A 16,796-nucleotide genomic window follows, 5' to 3' on the forward strand; every position below is an offset into this window, starting at 1 on the left:
TTTTGTAAATAAGTGCTTTTTCTCCTTCACTGATATACGCTAATAAGGCTGCAGTGGTGGGCACTGATAGGCTGCACTGTTGGACACTGATAGGTGGCACTGATGAGGAGGCACTGGTAGGTGGCACTGATGGGCATTGACAGGCATCACTGATGGGCACTGAAAGGCAGCACTGATATATGGCACTGATAGGCGGCACTGACTGGCACTGATAGGCGGCACTGATTGGCACTGATAGGCAGCACTGATAGGTGGCACTGATTGGCATTGATAGGTGGCACTGATGGGTGACACTGAAAGACAGCTCAGATGGGCACTGATATGTGGCATTGATGTGGAACTGATTGGCACTGGCATGAGGCACTGATGAGCACTGACACAAGGCACTGATGGACACTGACAGGTGGCACTGCTGGGGCTACACTGATCATCAGGGCACACTGATCATCAGTGCCCTGATGATCAGTATAGATGTCCCCTCCGTGGAAAGCTGATTACCGGCTCTCCTCTCCTCTTGAGCTTTCAGCGTGACAGCTTGGGAGGAGAGAAATGCCGATAACCTGCATTTCCCTGTTTACATGTGATCAGCTGTGATTGGACACAGCTGATCTCATGACCGAGCCGACCTCTTCGGCTCTTTCCGTGATCGGTGATCTGCTGTGTCTGAGGGACACAGCGCACTGCCGATCGCCGTGTTGCGCGCTCCCTGAGCCGCGCATGCGCGGTGAGAATGGGAGGACGTCATAAGACATCCTCCCAGAATAAGAGAACCACCTTGCGCCCGTCATTGGACTATATGGCGGGCGGGAGGTGGTTAAAAAAAAAAATCAGAGGCTATCACAGCGAACATGTGATCCGGAATCGGGAGTCCCGGGTCCCGATCGTTAGAACAGGACCTGGGGCTGTCAGTGACACCCCGGTCTTTGTGCTGGGAGTGCGCTGTGCGGCGCACTCCCAGCACAAAGACAGGTACACAAACATGTGGCCCCACAGAAAAAGCTCTCACACACACACATTACCATACAATACAACCTCCTATACAGTATATCTACTAACAACTATGTAGTAAGAGGTCTACCTGATTGTATACAAACTGAATGGCTAGTTTAAATAGGACTTCCTATTACATACTTTTTGGTCATTTGCAAGGATTGTATAAAACCTGTGCAGTCAGATTCAATCTAATTCTAAATATTATATATCTCATTTATCATGAGTCAGATTTCAAGAACTTCAAAGATTGCCTGTCATGAATCGATTTCAGTGTAAAACACTGCATAATTAAAATATATAAATATATTCATACATTCACAAATACAATATATTCCATTGTGCATGTTTTTATTTTTGCATATCTAAGCAGATACTCTTAGCTATGTCCTAAAGTTATTTATGTATTTTTTATGTGAGCAAACAAGAGACAGATAAGTTGAAGAGCAAAGAAAAAAACTAATGGGGTCCAGTTCTCATTATAATAATCCTCAAAAATAAACCCTTAACTTGGATGTCACCAACAGCATTTTAAATGTCTATATCCACAACTACTACTTGCAAATGTACTATTTAAATTTAAAAATAGAGTAAATCATATTCTTGAAAATATTAATACTAAGTAACTATCATTTCTTTTTGCAGATTTGCCACTTTTTAGAAAAACTGAAACCTAAAACGATCCCTTTAAGGATATTTGATTTCCACTGACAGGGCATCACACAACCAGGCTGGTAAAACACATTTTACACAGGCCAAATATCCTAATGTATGCCATTACTACTGTTTTGTTCCCTGTACAAAAACAGTATAGCTTAGACATTAAAGTATATGTAAAGGCAATTTTTTTATGTGGACAGAGTAGAGAAATCATAAAATCCCTATTTTATTGTTGTCTGCCCTTATAGGTAGATTCATTTTCACTTGCACTGGTAACCACTATCACTGAGACAGAAAGTAAAAGGAAATCCAAAAATTGTCTCCAGAACAAAAGATGATGAAAACTCTTCCAATGGAACACGTGTTCTGGGGACAAATGTCTAAGACAGGAATTCCCTTCACTTTGTAAAAATCTCCTCCCACTTCATGTTGGTTCTCCAGCGCAGAAATTGAGAGACTCCCCACTGGAACAGAAAAAGCGAAACCACAATCAAGCAATGCCTCTATACTGACTTATTTTTTTTAATTGAATCCAGAAATTAAACATACCTACGCCAAATGGCTAGGAAAGAGGCAAGGGAAACCCCTTCTGCATTGCTGTACAGAATTATTTAGAGTGATTTGTTTTCCCTGAAACAATGGAGAATCCCTTTAAAATAGCTATGAAGAAAAAGCTACTGTAAATCACAAAAAAAAACACCACTCACATATAATAACTCAAGAATTGACAAGGAAAAAAAACCACAAATCCCTAATTCCCACAAAACTTACTAAAAATACTTTGCGGCATCAATGAATTGTAGGTGACAGCATTGTGGAGACCATCAGTTTATCATGACATAGATAAATCCATGTATGAACAAGCTGTATATCCTAGAAGAGAAACAATTGCATTCATTAAATGCGAAATGAGAGCTGGATTATACAAATGTTATTTTACAGGTCTGCAGTGGCCTTGGAATAGAGGAAAAAAACATGTTTTGCATTGACTTTTGAAGATAAATAATGTATGCAATACTTCCATTTGTATATCCCACTTGAATTGGCATTTGTCAATTTCTTCAGTACATACATACAGATCCACTCACTGACTCTGTCTTAATTAGACAACCTGAGAGTTGCTAGTGTACAGTACAGTTTTGAAACATGACATCTAAGAAGAAGTACAGAGCTGTAATGGTACTGCCCTCTTTGCCTCCGAATGCTGGAATTCATGTGAAGAAAATAAATTATGCAGGGAATGCAGAAAACATACTAAGAGACATACTGAAGGTCAGGTTCAGCACCAAGCAGCTTCAAAGCCTATTGGTGACATGACCAGAGAAAAATGTAACTACTGTACAGAGATTAGTGCATTGTTTATTCCTTTCCCTTTAAATGCTAGGTTATAATTCATCTCAAAAAATCTGCTTTCAGAGCACAAGCTCAGCATTTCATTAAAAAAAAAAAAACAACAATCTTGTGATTGGCAGCAGCTTGGCACAAGGCGTTTTCCCTGCTGTTTGCACCTATTTAAGTTAGTGGGTTTCACTATGCAGTAGCAAAACCCACAAGCGTCACTGCTGCTTTAATCTGCCAGTTAACACTTAGTCAATACACCTGCTCATAGCAAGCTTTTGTAAAATGTTATACAATTTCATGGGTAATGGCAAAAAGAGAACTGGTCACCTACACAACACAGGATTCATTGTCACAGATCAATATAATCACTACATGTTGAAAAGATATATTATTATTATTATTATTATTATTATACAGGATTTATATAGCGACAACAGTTTGCTCAGCTCTTTACAATATAACGGGAGACAATACAGCAACAATACAATTCAATACAAGAGGGATTTGAGGGCCCTGCTCCTTGGAGCTTACAATCTAGGAGGGAGGGGCTAGTGGTACAAAAGGTAGTAACTGTGGGGGATGGACTGGTTGGAAGAGTAGAAGATTCCAGGAGGGCAGGATAGGCTGCCCTGAAGAGATAGGTTTTCAGGGATCGCCTAAAAGTGAGCAGAGTAGGCGATAGTCTGATAAATTGGGTAGAGTGTTCCAGAGGATGGGGGAATCTCTGGAGAAGACCTGGAGACGAGCATGGGAGGAGGAGACAAAGGAGCTAGAGAGTAGGAGGTCTTGCGAGGAGCGGAGAGTACGGTTTGGGTGATATTTAGAGACAAGATCAGTGATGTAATATAGAAAAGGTATTTTAAATTCATAAAGGAGCCTTCATTTAATTGGAGCATATTATATATAAAAAGGAGATAGCTATTTACTGTACATAGAAAATGACTCAATAAGTCAAGATCCGAAAATATAGCCAAATTAAAGTATGTCATTCTAACATGCCAACAGGAATGTACACAAAAACATAATTCTGAGTATGTTAACATGGGAGTTTGAGAAGGCAGGGACCATTTCATGATACCATTTGGATTTTTAAGCCCAGAGTAGAGAAATGCAAAAGCTTTACATATGCTACTAATTTGGTAACTTATTAGGTGACATTTTTTTTTCTAGATTGTTTTAATAGCTTCTCAGGAACAGTACAATCTTAATCAAAGTAGTAGTGGATTTTTTTGTTCAATGATGTAATAATATGATGAATCTTAAGGATATTCTATATATATTTCTTCTTAGTGGTAAAATATAGTGTGGATTTTCATTATAGGATTTTTCTTGGTCACTAGGTCTGTGGTCTGCTCTGCGTTTGTTCTAGGCCCGGTCTCCGTGAGCCATTGAGGATTCCTCCTCTTTATCTGTTGTGTTGCCATTCCACTGTGGGCTCCCTCTTGTGGAGCTGGTCCATGATATTGTGGGTCTCATTTTCTGTGTAACTCTATACTGAATGTTATGTTATGTGCAAATCATGTTTTTCTTTGTTTTACATGATTGACCTTGTATTTTTATTAGTATACTTTGCACAAGTAACTTCCTGAAGAAGTCATGATAGCAAAACATGTAGAAGATTTTGTGTAAAGGACTCAACAGTATATAAACGCATGTACATCATTGTTTCTGCATACTTATTGTTTGGATTGTATTATCTATGTTAATAAAATATTCGGTATATTTTAACTTTTGTACATCATTGGCTACATTAATTGCAATTTTAAATTCCCATTCCTATCCTTTGTATCATTTTTATGTGACCTTAGGGATGTGGTACTATACATGAGTACTTTCTCTCCACATATTTGAATACATATAAAAAATAAATGTGTATGAATACACACCTGTGGCTTCTCTGACAGTTTTCTATTGCAAATTTAGATTGTGACATATTTTAAATTCACTAGAAAATAGGTATATGGAACTGCTCCCTCCCTGCTAGCAATGATCTGTATACAGGCAAAGATCCGAAGACAGATCTTTTATGATGCATCTTCCTATGTTCACCTGTTACAAGCACATACTTGTATAACAAGGAGATAACCAGGCTTCTGTCGGGTATTAACTGTAGTGTTTGGCTGCTAAGTAACCAATGCTGACAATCTTACCACATACCACATAGCAAAATAGACAAAATGCAGCCCCAACTTAGGAGAATAGCTATTACAGAAATTACTTTCCATGGTGTTGTTGTTTCTATAAAGAAATCCACTGCAAGAAAAAAAAAAAAAAAAAAAAAAAATATATATATATATACAGTCATGGCCGAAATTGTTGGCACCCTTGATATTTTTCCTGAAAATCAAGTATTTCACACAAAAAAGGTATTGCATTAACACATGTTTTGCTATACACATGTTTATTCCCTTTGTATGTATTGGAACAAATATAAAACAGAGGCAGAAAAGCAAATATGACATAATGTCACACAAAACCCCAAAAATGGGCTGGACAAAAGTATTGGCACCCTTAACTTAATATTTGGTTGCACACCCTTTGGAAAACATAACTGAAATCAGTCGCTTCCTATAACCATCAATAAGCTTCTGACACCTCTCACCCGGAATTTTGGACCACTCTTCCTTTGCAAACAGCTCCAGGTCTCTCTTATTGGAAGGACACCTTTTCCCAACAGCAATTTTAAGATCTCTCCACAGGTGTTCAATGGGATTTAGATCTGGGCTCATTGCTGGCCACTTCAGAACTCTCCAGCGCTTCTTTGCCATCCATTTCTGAGTGCTTTTTGACGTATGTTTGGGGTCATTGTCCTGCTGGAAGACCCAGGATCTTGGACGCAAACCCAGCTTTCTGACACTGGGCCCTACAGTGCGACCCAAAATCCTTTGGTAATCCTCAGATTTCATGATGCCTTGCACACAGTCAAGGCACCCAGTGCCAGAGGCAGCAAAACAACCCCAAAACATCATTGAACCTCCACCATATTTTACCGTAGGTACTGTGTTTTGTTCTTTGTAGGCCTCATTCCGTTTTCGGTAAACAGTAGAATGATGTGCTTTACCGAAAAGCTCTATCTTGGTCTCATCTGTCCACAAGACGTTTTCCCAGAAGGCTTTTGGCTTACTCAAGTACATTTTGGCAAACTGTAGTCTTGCTTTTTTATGTCTCTGTGTCAGCAGTGGGGTCCTCCTGGGTCTCCTGCCATAGCGTTTCATTTCATTTAAATGTCGACGGATAGTTCGCGCTGACACTGATGCTCCCTGAGCCTGCAGGACAGCTTGAATGTCTTTGGAACATGTTTGGGGCTGCTTATCCACCATCCGGACTATTCTGCGTTGCAATCTTTCATCAATTTTCCTCATCCGTCCACGACCAGGGAGATTAGCTACAGTGCCATGGGTTGCAAACTTCTTGATAATGTTGCGCACTGTGGACAAAGGCAAATCTAGTTCTCTGGAGATGGACTTGTAACCTTGAGATTGTTGATATTTTGCCACAATTTTGGTTCTCAGGTTCTCAGACAGTTCTCGTCTCCTCTTTCTGTTGTCCATGCTTAGTGTGGCACAGACAGACACACAATGCAAAGGTTAAGTGAACGTCTCTCCTTTTTATCTGCTTTCAGGTGTGATTTCTATATTGCCCACACCTGTTACTTGCCCCAGGTGAGTTTACAGGAGCATCACATGCTTGTAACATTCTTATTTATCCGCAGTTGTGAAAGGGTGCCAATACTTTTGTCCAGCCCATTTTTGGAGGTTTGTGTGACATTATGTCGAATTTGCTTTCTTTCCTCCCTTTTTTTGTTTTGTCCCAATACACACAAAGGGAATAAACATGTGTATAGCAAAACATGTGTTAATGCAATACGTTTCGTGAGAAATACATGATTTCCTGGAGAAATATCAAGGGTGCCAACAATTTTGGCCATGACTGTATATATACTCCAGGAAATACAGGATTGCTGTATATAAACATCCTAGGAAGTAAGTGGTTATAACAAGATCATGGTTGCAGCTGAGCCATGATCCTTGTACAATATTTTCAAGCTGGCGATCGGCATTCCTATAAAATAATCCAGGTGGCTTTATAGCTGCCCAATCACTTTTACAGTGCTTGAAAGCCACCCCCCTTTCATTGCAATCCACCATAATTCCCAGGCCCTCCCATTCCACCAGTAAGCAGCTGGGATAGCTTCCCTATAGAGGGCAGCCAAAAATGCAGATTTAAACATGTACGTAAAAATTTCCCCAGGTAGGCAAGTGGTCAAATACATATAAGGTTGCTGTCTTACCTGCAAAATGATTTGTATTTCTATCCATCTAGTTATGAGATTTACACAGCTCTGCAACATAGAATATACCTGTGTGGCAGGGCCAGATTTTTCTCTACTGCAGTTAAGTAACACCCATAGGTCCCTCTCCCAGCCTTTGATCTAACAGTAGAAGGAGAAGCAGTAGAATAATGAAACTGACACTCTGCCTTCTCCTCCTGTCACTGTGCTTCTTGTTAGCACATGAGCACTGCAGCATAGATGATTGACTCCCTATTCTGCATTTCACTCTCTCAATCTGAGGGTATGCAAAATGTTGATACCAACTCAAATTCAGGTACTTACACTGCCTGTTTTACAAAAATGTTTAATTATATATTCATGAATACACAGCTGCATAAAATTTGTGTATTTTTCTCTGCCAGGAGTTCAGCTTTAAGATTACTCAGTGTGGATGCCATACCTCCAGAATAGGACTTCATAATGTTTGCTGATATTTGTATCAACCTGCTCCCACTTTCATTGGATTTTCATTGGGCTGGGTTAGCAGTGTTTTGATCCTGCTTGGCCTCCGTAAGTCCAGTGATTCTTTACTTGCAGTTAGAAGTTAAAAGCCACATCTGGAAGAAACCAGCCATAATCTTTTGCACATGCTGAGTGTAGGGAAATACCCGGTGAAAGCATGGGACTCCCATTTTCCCAGCCCAGATCAATGTCTAGTTGTCTTATGTTATGTTTTATCACTTCATTTTCCACCGGTTCCACCCACCCTATTCTTTTTGATAAAGCCTTGAGATATGTTTGCAGTCTGGTTTATTGGTGGATAGGAGGTCTTAGCTGTATGTCAAGCTACACACAGGCCACAGAGCAATGTGTAGTCAGGGCAAACAGTGGACAAGCAAAATGAAACAAGAAAGTTAATTCATGCTATTAAAATGACATTTTTGCAGAAATTCAGGGGTATGGTGCACAGTATAATGTAAAACATTTAAAAAAATGGCTAAAAGCAACTTTCTATTTAGTCAAACTTTTTTTTTTATTTAATAATGATGCATACTGAAGGTTGTAATATCTAGCATTGTGTGAACAGGAAATGTTGACAGTTGAAAAGTTTATTTTAGATATTTTCATTTTATAAAATTAACCAGAAAGAATTGTTAAAATAGATTTAGTGCAATCTATAATTTACATGTTCTAAAACAGGCAGGATTGTCAGTATAAGTGGCATGGTTATAATTTAGGGGTACACCAATGTAACATGGTCACAAAACCTTTCCAATACAAGTTATAATAACTAAACTGACAACATAATAAGAATTAATTTTTAGGTTTAAATAAGCTTATGTAAAGTTCTGGTCTTTTTGTGGAGTTTTACTAACTCCAACGCTCACCTATGATCTTCCAGGCCCTCTATCAGTGCATGCTTTTCAGTTCTTTTCTTCAGCTCACTGATGAGATAATTAATGTAATATTAATTCATGTAAATATTCCTGGTAGAGAGAAAAGTGCTCATTGTTAGTGGGCCTTAAGGAGGGAAGATAAGGACCACTGCTCTAAATTTTCAAACAGTGGACCACTTTACACATTGTAATGGCAGGAAAAACAGCTTTTATGTAAGTACAACAGACTGTCTGAATCCAGGGGCATATGTCTATATGCATTCACATATTTACTCAAGTGCTGCTTTGTACAGATATTGTTTTCTAAAAGTGACTGTATGCAGCACCTGTGCTTCTCAGGTGGGAAGATGCTCCTGAATTATTTACATGCATGTGCATGAGGCCTAAATGAAAATGTCTGTAGTTTGCTACTAGCATAAATAGCATGAACTAATGGAATCTAAAAAATACAAGTAGGATTCCCTAAAAAAAATTCTAACACCATTATTTTTTTGCCTATCTTGCAAGTAAACTAAGGGCAAGGGGCAATTTACAACATAATTGTCAATCCATGGCCAAATGAAAAGGTAACAGATATGAGTGGCCCAAGTTTGGAACAAACATACATATTATTTGGAACAAAGGGCTAATGACCATAAAAGAGCTATATACTCACCAGTCATTTTATTAGGGACACCTTCTAGTACCAGGTTGGACCCCCTTTTGCCGTCAGAACTGCCTTAATTCTTTGTGATATAGACTCAACAAGGTGTTAGAAACATTCCTCAGAGAGGTCCATATTGACATGAGTTACTGTTGCCTTTCTATCACCTCGACTAGTCTAGCCATTCTCCTCTGACAGCAACAAGGTATTTTCGTCCGCACAACTGCTGCGCACTGGATATTTTCTCTTTTTGGACCATTCTCTGTAAACCCTAGAAATGGTTGTGTGTGAAAATCCCAGTAGATCTGCAGTTTTTGATATACTCAGACCAGCCTGTCTGGAGTCAACAACCATGCCACATTCATAGTAACTTAAATTCCCTTTCTTCCTGATTTTGATGGTCGGTTTGAACTTTAGCAAGTCGTCTTCATCACTTCTAGATGCCTAAATACATTGAGTTGATGCCATGTGATTGGCTGATTAGCAATTTGTGTTACCAAGCAATTGAACAGATGTACCTAATAAGATGACTGGTGAGTATATATTATAGCACACTAATAAATTAATATTTCATTAGAAAAGTTGGTGATTTTTGACAGAATTATTCAAAGTTTTTCTCCTTTGCAGATAATATGCATTTGCGACAAAAGATTATTGACCTATCTTAAAGTGTATGTATAATAAAAACATCCTTTTTAATGTGGGATAGAGTAGGGAAGGGTTAAAACTTTAGATTTTACTGTTTGCTGTCTTTGTTGGGGAGATTTTCACTTCCTGTCCCAGAGATGCAAAAGCAAATGAGAGTAAAATTCTGAAAAAGTGAGGGGAAATCCTTTTTTAGATAGTTGTTATCGGAACAGTTTCCACATTGGAACATTTGTCTTCACCCTTTGTTCTGGTGTCAACAGAAAAATCCCAGATTTTCCATTTCTTTTTGTCTCCAACAATGGTCTCCAGGACATACAAATAGGGTAAATCTCCCCAGCAAGGAGGAGGTTCTAACCTTTCCTTACTTTATTTCATTAGAAAAAATTGTTTTCACATACACTTTAATTGCCACTAAGGATATATTCAATATATATATATATATTGACAGGACTGCCCCCCTTTCTGTGGCAAAAGTAAGCATATCCTCTGAAATATTTACACATCTATGTAAAGGAACCTCATACACTATTCAGATGATTTTAGCAATTTTCAGTCTGTCTGCATCGCTAGTTAAAATTGGGTAGTAAGTAGTGTTACAGCCAGAGATTTTCCAGATCTCTATGGTCACTTGTAGGTCCTTCTTAATACAAAGAGGAAAGGAACATACATTATGTGTGTATCACATACGAGGGTGGACTGAAAAGTTCTTAGCCTCATCACCAGAGGGTAGAACAGTCCACATATCTATCATGTCAATTGAATGTATGCTTGGTTTCATTGTGGTAGGTGTGTTATTTAAGATGCTGCAGGAACTTAAACAAACCCTACACACAAAAATTCATATTGACTGCTGATCAGCAACATGTGCGTTATCAGACATCATCTGACCTGTCCATGAAGTTTGCAGTATCAGCTTGAAAATGGACTAGCAAGTCAGATGATGTCTAGAAACGCATATGTTGTTGATCAGCAGTCAAAAAGCATTTTTAAAAAAATGTGTTGTGTAGGCTGTGTTTATGCTCATGAAGCAGCGTAATTACCACACGTATCACAATGAAACCAAACACTCGTACACGGACACTTAACTGACTTTCCATATTATAAACTGTCGATTGTTCTGCTCTCTGGTGATGAGGCTAAGAACTTTCCAATCCACCACTGTACATACATTAAATGAGTCTGGGAGAAGAGTCAGGCTGATCACGACAGGGTGCAATTCCACATGCTATCTGTTGTTGCCCATTGGTCAAAGAAACATGGCCAGGGAATATATGAGACCTGCAAGTGCTGACTTGTTGTAATGACTCAAGCACTAGTATTTGCATCTTAACCCCTTGGCGCTGACACCTCCCTGCCTTTAAGGGGTTTCAGATGCTGGGAGGCAGGGTGGGGTTTGCGATCATGTGACCACCATGATTGGCTGTCACAGTGGTTATATGATTGGAAAGCTCCCGATCACAATTAGAGATTGGGAGCTTCATGTTAACCACTGGTAATTGTTCGGGGACTGTGCACGCTCTCGGCACAGTTCTGCTTTTCTTTGAGTACGTATATATGCAGCCTCTCAGCATTTAAGTCCACCCGCTGAGAGGCCGTATATATGTGTAAGGCAGGCAGGAAGGAGTTAAAGAACAGGTAAATCATAGCAGGTCCTACATTTCTAACTTGGCAGATTCCCTTTAAAGATCTAACCATGCTAGGGCAGCACTTACTAGCTTGCAGTTTTAAAACATTTCAAATGTTCACTAAATGGCTGTCATTTAGCAGGTGAATTCATTTTCCAAATACTGCAGTGCACATGAAGCTGAATATACATAGTAAACACACATAGAAAGTAGATAATTAAGCAAAGTACCATGCATTCTCACTGCAAAATCTGAGTCACCTCATTAGAAATGACTTTATCAAGGGCTTGTACAAGAAAGGCAAGGGCACATTACACATAAATGAAGTTAAAATTAAAACTAACACAATATGCCATGAAGGTGAAAAACATCATGATGTTGAACAATTTTGTTCATGATAAGGACATCATAATGTTAATGATATCTTGAGCATAGAGCAGCTGAAACATAAAATGACCTGTAAAAGTCCTCCTAAATAAAAATCATCTACCATTTCTCAATTCATGTTTATACTAAATGCATCAGACTAAATTGTATTTGTCACTCATGTAATTCCTAATTAATAAAAAGATATAAAAAATCGGAGAGGAAATAAATGGACCATAAGGGTACCCTGAGACTTACAATTTAAAAAAAAAACACATTTAAAACAATCACATACAGTCATTGTAATGCTTCTATTATATAGACATCCCTATCCAAAACCCATTAGCAATTTTATTACAACTCTCTTTTAACTCTCGAGGTATATACAATATCTATGAGCTACTGATTTGGTGGACTAAGGATCTCAGATGAACTGTTTCCTCAGAAGTAGTGATGGGCTTTATGTTCGTGTCAAATGTAAACTCGAACATGGGCCATTCATGTGTTTCCTGAACACACAAACAGTGAGGGCGTTTGGTGGGCAAATCCTCCACAATGCACTCCGCGCTGGCAGTGCACTGTGATTGGCCAAAGCAATGACCTGACCACAGGTCAGGAGCAATGCTTTGGCCAATAACAGTGCATGATGATGTCACAAGGGGGCAGAGGTAACCACGCCCCTTGTAACGTCATCACAGTATTTAGGAACTGTCATTGCGGTGCAGCTGTCAGATGGCCAGGAGCCAGCGTCGAGAGTGGAGCATTTTTCTTTCTTTTTCGGGTCAGAGGTCTGGGAGTCCCCTTGTTAAGGGAGACTTCCAGATTCCGATAAGGTCCCTGCCCACAGACCACCACAACCACCGGCCAGGGTTGTGGGGAAGAGGCCCTTGTCTCCATCAACATGGGGACAAGGTGCTTTGGGGGGAAGCCCCCCAAAGCACCCCCCATGTTGAGGGCTTGTGGCCTGGTATGGTTCAGGTTGGGGGGAGCGCTTTCTCATCACCCCCTTTCCTGATCTACCAGGCTGCATGCTCAGATAAGGGTCTGGTATGGATTTTGAGGGACTCCACCCCATTTTTCAAAAAAAAAATTTGGTGTGGGGGTTCCCCTCAAAATTCATACCAGACCTGAAGGGCTTGGTATGGAGGGGGGACCCCTTACCGTTAAAAAAAAAATAATAATTTTCGGGCAATGCCTACAGTTCTTTTGACATTCAGCTGTCAGTGGGGAACCCTGCTGACAGCTGAAACATTAAGAATGTTTCACTACTAAAATACTGCATGACTTAATATTATAACTCATGCAGTATTTTAGTAGCTGAACGGTATCTTACTGCATACTCAGATGCGGTAAGATGCCGCTCAGTAAATTGTCGCTGTTTGAAGTTTGCGGTGGAACTTTCAGTAGGTTTGAATGTTCGACCACAAACCAAACAGAGGGGTGTTCTACCCATTATTACTCAGAATGATTATTAGGGCTTCTTTTGTATCAAACATAGCACCAATCAATAAAAGTACATATAGCCATACATATTGCATTACTTCCATGGATAATGTCTAGTACAAATTACTTTCTCAATGACTGTATTTTCAAGAAGCATGGTCATTAAACCTGTCCCTGAAGCAAGAAGACCCCCAATGGGGAGCCATCACAAACTGAGAACTGGGCAGACCATTCAATCCTCCACCTGTCCTCTATTCATAATTTCCATTCATAGAAGCTGTATTATGGCTTCTATGAATGGCAGAGCTGGGCAGAAAGGGTGGACATTGTCGGGCACACTTGATGAGAGAGGGAGAGCATGGACTGAGGAGAATTTCACCTAATAGAAGAGACATCAGCACAAGGGACACATCCTACTGACTGTAAGTTATGTCCCTTGTGCTGATTTTTGTGTTTTAATTTTGGCAGTACCTAAGCTTTAAAAAATGCCTATATAGTCATCCACTTAGAGTTTTTAAAACATTATACAACTTTATTGATTATCCAGCTAAAATAACCATGATCTGAGTGAACACTTTAGGAAAAATATGTTAGGTTAGTAAATCAGTTCCCACACCAAAACTACACAGCCCTCAAAACATATATTAATTATATATAAGAATAAAATGGTTAATATATAACAATCAATTATATTAAGTCACAGGAAATAATGGCTCCTTGCGATTATGTTTAGAAAGCTTTGGATCAGTGCTTTATCAGTGCTATATGATTGACTTTACAATCTATGGAACTACAATAACCCTCTTGTATTGATTTGTGTTGTAAATGTACTGGCCCCATTTATTATGTAAAGCGCTGCACAAACTGTTGGCATGTAAATCCTATATAATAATAATTAATTACCAATACTGCAATTGGATAATGTGGAGCTATAAAAGCATCTAAAGGTAAATAACAACAATACTATAGACAAACAAGATTTGCACATTATATATTATTATTATTATTATTATTATACAGTATTTATAAAGCGCCAATAGTATATCCTTTCATATGAATGTTCTTTGGATATATTGCTGAAATTTGAACATGAGTGGTTCTCAGCAAGGCTTTCTGTGGCTTTATATAGTTGACTGACTTATATTCACATACTATTTTGTATACTTAATATCAAAATATATTTTAGGGACTGTGTAGGTTTGGTGTAGAAATTGCTGTTTTATTGTTAAGTTTTCTCCCAGATCATTTTTTTAATATCAGTAACTGATAATGCTGTGTAATGTTTTAATAACTTTAGGTGGATGACTATAAAAGGCTTTTTTAATCATTCACAACAACTATAATTTACAAAGGCATTAGTATTTACCGTTTTTGTTAAAATGATTGTATAGTGATAGATCAGTGTCCCATATATGAGGAGCTGTATACACATCCCTTGATTAAAAGTTTTGTTGTTTGTGTCTCCACTGGGTAGATTTACCCCTCTACTTGCCCTGATGACTACTGTCATTATGACAGCAAAAGAAGGGAAACTGCAAAGAGAAGAGAAATCTCCCCAGCGGGGAGAAAGCAAAAACGAACTTTGGCTGCTCTTCCTTATCTCCAACCTGGAGTTTCACTTTAAAAGGTAAGTGTCCTTAAAACTGACATTTCAGTTTGGGATGGATGCTGGTAGACTCCAGTTGTTAAATCTCTCTGATGGAATTCTCAGTCCTGTTACCTGTCACACACAGTTAAAAGTGCATGTAAACCCTAACAATGAGCTTCCAGGTGTCCACCAGTCAAACTGAATTCACAGAAGCCATGTGGACAAAGGACAGGCAGAATGAGGACAACAGGAGAGAAAGCAAGGACCTAGACCCAACTTAGATTTGGGTACAACTGAACCCTTGCACTTCCTACCATTCTACCAGCAATTCATCCATTCAGAGCCTATAACAGTTTACAGACCCAGAAACAGCTCTGCATAACATAGATCTAATGAAATAAAATGGTTAAATAGTAATGGCTGATATGGTTTCTTTTCTTCTGTGCCCTAAGGTTTCCGCTATGCCCAAAATATATTACTGGCATAGTGATAGCACCAGCTGCTAGCAGTCATAAATAAACCAGTTAAAAATACTGTATTAGCAAATCCTACAGGGAATTTTATTCCCAGATGTATGAATAATAAACACAAGAAAACAAGAAACTCCTTTACTATTATCAATATTAGATGAGCCAAAGTAAACGGATTTTCCTGAATCAGCTAGTACAATAAATCATTTAAGTTCAAACTAGGTCCTGACTTGTCTATAGTAAAAGCATAAAAGTTAATAGGGGTGTACAGAAAAAGTGGGTATATGACTACAATGTATCATCAGTATTTTTTCATCATTAAGAGAACAAAATGCTTATAACACCATGAAGCTGCTTTTGCTATGGGGTACTGAGCACTGCTCATTTCTTTTTACCATAGGGAATATTATGAATTCATTAGCTATTATTACAGAGGCAAGTCTGCAATCTTTAAGCCCAAATTCAACTCCATTTAGATAGAGTGCTAAAGGGATGGAACCCCTGCAATCTTTTTTTGTTGACTGTTTCCACAATTGAGATATTTCCCCACACTTTGAAACAATTTGATGGAAGTAAGCCAGCAAGAAGTGATGAAAATTCCCTTCATTTGATTGGTGTCAAACAGAGCAGGAAGTGATGAGATAGTGAGCAATAAACATCTTTCTATGGGAATAGAAAGATGTAGACCCCCTGAAGCTCACATTGCAGCTATTTGGTTCCTCTGTGGCCCATGGACCCCTCCATGAATAGCGTGAGTGGGAGCACTGGTTGGTAAACGAGGCTGAAAAAGCAATCATCTCCAGAAGTTTCTTGTAACATGTTCTAAGCCTTCTGTGTCTAGGTGCATGTCTTCATCTAAAACCTGTAGAATATTCAGAGTCTCTTAACATCTCATGTAACATGTCCACAGAGATGTAGCATTACATATACTGAATACTGTGTGTGGTCCCTTGGTGATGTGAGGGGCCTCAGCTACGGCTTCCTATACCTTGTAAGTTGACCAAAACTAATATGTGTTGGGATTGTATTGCTACTTGTGTCACTAATGGAGAGATTGTGCCTCCCTTCCTGTTTAATAACCCAATGTTTCTTAACTGCAGTAAGCAAAACAGCTAGATCACCTCCTTACTTCCATCCTGTGACGGGATAAAGTCTACGGAAGTCATCTCTATGTTCTCCTCCTGCCTTTTATTTTGTAAATCTGTTTTTCAGGCAAATGCTACATTGACATAGTACACAATAGACCAACATTTTAGGTTTTGACTTGCAAATTGTTCATACACAGCCTTTCAATACCTCATCTCCTAATCGGATAACTCTGGCTACATAATACTACCCAAATTCCATGGTTC

The 16,796-nt window shown here is 38.9% G+C and overlaps 1 protein-coding gene across 13 annotated transcripts in view; it reads right to left on the bottom strand.

Annotated features, from left to right (window-relative positions):
* Window positions 1-16,796, bottom strand: part of LINGO2 (leucine rich repeat and Ig domain containing 2) — a 2,046,252-nt gene that overhangs the window by 128,261 nt on the left and 1,901,195 nt on the right. For 4 of the 13 annotated variants that reach the window (XM_089678068.1, XM_089678069.1, XM_089678072.1 and 1 more), the window contains one exon: window positions 2,422-2,523. The exons of the other annotated variants lie outside the window; for them this stretch is intronic. The gene's annotated coding sequence lies outside the window, so the exon portion shown is untranslated. The remainder of the gene's footprint in view (window positions 1-2,421; window positions 2,524-16,796) is intronic. 13 annotated transcript variants of the gene reach the window in all.

This window comes from Staurois parvus, unplaced genomic scaffold (genome assembly GCF_062004578.1).
Source record: "Staurois parvus isolate SC_StPar_1 unplaced genomic scaffold, SC_StPar_1.0 ptg000198l, whole genome shotgun sequence".
Lineage (NCBI taxonomy): Eukaryota > Metazoa > Chordata > Amphibia > Anura > Ranidae > Staurois > Staurois parvus.